The sequence below is a fragment of the Pan paniscus genome, chromosome 18 (genome assembly GCF_029289425.2).
Source record: "Pan paniscus chromosome 18, NHGRI_mPanPan1-v2.0_pri, whole genome shotgun sequence".
Classification (NCBI taxonomy): domain Eukaryota; kingdom Metazoa; phylum Chordata; class Mammalia; order Primates; family Hominidae; genus Pan; species Pan paniscus.
The window spans coordinates 55,709,102-55,711,931 of NC_073267.2; the positions used below are offsets into that span (position 1 = coordinate 55,709,102).

General features: G+C 48.6%; 1 pseudogene; it reads left to right on the plus strand.

Annotated features, from left to right (window-relative positions):
- The first annotated feature begins 1,224 nt into the window (after positions 1 to 1,224).
- Positions 1,225 to 1,842, plus strand: LOC100972607 (NEDD8-conjugating enzyme Ubc12-like; annotated as a pseudogene).
- The last annotated feature ends 988 nt before the right edge of the window (positions 1,843 to 2,830 follow it).

The window sequence follows — 2,830 nt, forward strand, 5'->3', positions numbered from 1 at the left end:
AATTTTTTTGGTTGATTAAAACATTTTTGTCTTTCTGTGATTTGAGTGATCCTTGTAATAGGAACCAGAGTTGAAACTAAAGTAAGTAGGTGTTGGTGAGATTTGATGGCTAAGAACATGGAGCTCATTTTGTAATTGAAAGGGAAATAAGAACATGTGTCACCAGTTCCATATGATCACAATGCATGTGGAATAATCAAAATGACAACAAGCGACTTATATTTTGAGAGAGAAGAATTGGAACTAAAATGACCAAGTGTAAAGCTGAGCCAAGGGCCGGCACAGTGGTTCATGCCTGTAATCTCAGCACGTTGGGAGGCCGAGACAGGCAGATCACCTGAGGTCAGGCAAGACCAGCGTAGCCAATATGGTGAAACCCAATCTCTACTAAAAATACAAAAAATTAGCCAGGCATGGTGGTGGGCGCCTGTAATCCCAGCTACTTGAGAGGCTGAGGTGGGAGAATCGCTTGAATCTGGGAGGCAGAGGTTGCAGTGAACCAAGATTGTGCCACTGCACTCCAGCCTGGGAGACAGGGTGAGACTCAGTCTCAAAAGATAAATGAAGGAAGGAAGGAATGAATGAATGAATAAAGCTGACCCAGTCTGACTTGGATCTTTGTCTTTAACATATATCTGCAATACTCATGTAGGCAGTGTATAAATAACTTGTCAGCAATATTATTAATGCCCAGGTTCTTCTTGAATTTTCAGGGTTTGGTTTCTCCAGTAGTGAGTGTGTTACTGAGCAAAAGGGGCTTGCAATGCACTAAAGTCAATACTATGACATTAAATTTTTCTTTTTATTATTATTATTATACTTCAAGTTTTAGGGTACATGTGCATAACGTGCAGGTTTGTTACATATGTATACATGTGCCATGTTGGTGTGCTGCACCCATTAACGCGTCATTTAGCATTAGGTATATCTCCTAATGCTATCCCTCCCCCCTCCCCCCTCCCCCCACCCCACAACAGTCTCCGGTGTGTGATGTTCCCCTTCCTGTGTCCATGTGTTCTCATTGTTCAATTCCCACCTATGAGTCAGAACATGCGGGCGGGCCGCGCGGTGGGCGCGGAGAGGAGCGGAGCGGCGCGGCAGGCCGGGCGGGTTGCGGCAGCAGCGGAGGAGGCCGCAGCTGCGGGTCCCAGGAGCGGAGGCGACGCGGGCGGCGGCTGGGGGCCGGGTGGCCGGGGTCCCGGGCCCCGCGGCGGCAGCGGCAGGATGATCAAGCTGTTCTCGCTGAAGCAGCAGAAGAAGGAGGAGTAGTCGGCGGGCGGCACCAAGCGCAGCAGCAAGAAGGCGTCGGCGGCGCAGCTGCGGATCCAGAAGGACATAAACGAGCTGAACCTGCCCAAGACGTGTGATATCAGCTTCTCAGATCCAGACGACCTCCTCAACTTCAAGCTGGTCATCTGTCCTGATGAGGGCTTCTACAAGAGTGGGAAGTTTGTGTTCAGTTTTAAGGTGGGCCAGGGTTACCCGCATGATCCCCCCAAGGTGAAGTGTGAGACAATGGTCTATCACCCCAACATTGAAATCGAGGGCAACGTCTGCCTCAACATCCTCAGAGAGAACTGGAAGCCAGTCCTTACGATAAACTCCATAATTTATGGCCCGCAGTATCTCTACTTGGAGCCCAACCCCAAGGACCCACTGAACAAGAAGGCCGCAGAGGTCCTGCAGAACAACCGGCAGCTGTTTGAGCAGAACGTGCAGCCCTCCATGCGGGGTGGCTACATAGGCTCCACCTACTTCGAGCGCTGCCTGAAATAGGGTTGGCGCATACCCACCCCCGCCACGGCCGCAAGCCCTGGCATCCCCTGCAAATATTTATTGGGGGCCATCGGTAGGGGTTTGGGGGGCGGCCGGTGGGGGAATCCCCTGCCTTGGCCTTGCCTCCACTTCCTGCCACGTGCCCCTAGTTATTTTTTATTAACACCATGTGATTAAGGTCAGCGCTGCCTCCCCCGACCCACTCAGCGATGGGAAATGAATTGGCTGTTCTAGCCCCCCTGCTGGGTGCTTGTTCAGCCCCCACTCTGGGCTGTGGAGTGGGTGGGCAAAGGGCCTGGGTAGCTGGGCCCAGGCAAACCACCCCTCCACCTCTGGAGGACCCACCAGGCTATTAAAGGGGAATGTTACTGCAAAAAAAAAAAAAAAAAATGTGGTGTTTGTTTTTTTGTCCTTGCGATAGTTTGCTGAGAATAATGGTTTCCAGTTTCATCCATGTCCCTACAAAGGACATGAACTCATCATTTTTATGGCTGCATAGTATTCCATGGTGTATATGTGCCACATTTTCTTAATCCAGTCTATCATTGTTGGACATTTGGGTTGGGTCCAAGTCTTTGCTATTGTGAATAGTGCCGCTATAAATATACGTGTGTACGTGTCTTTACAGCAGCATGATTTATAATCCTTTGGGTATATACCCAGTAATGGGATGGCTGGGTCAAATGGTATTTCTAGTTCTAGATCCCTAAGGAACTGCCACACCAACTTCCACAATGGTTGAACTAGTTCACAGTCCCACCAAGAGTGTAAAAGTGTTCCTATTTCTCCACATCCTCTCCAGCACCTGTTGTTTCCTGATTTTTTAATGATCGCCATTCTAACTGGTGTGAGATGGTATCTCATTGTGGTTTTGATTTGCATTTCTCTGATGGCCAGGGATGATGAGCATTTTTTCAAGTGTTTTTTGGCTGCATAAAAGTCTTCTTTTGAGAAGTGTCTGTTCATATCCTTCGCCCATTTTTGATGGGATTGTTTGTTTTTTTCTTGTAAATTTGTTTGAGTTCATCATAGATTGTGGATATTAGCCCTTTGT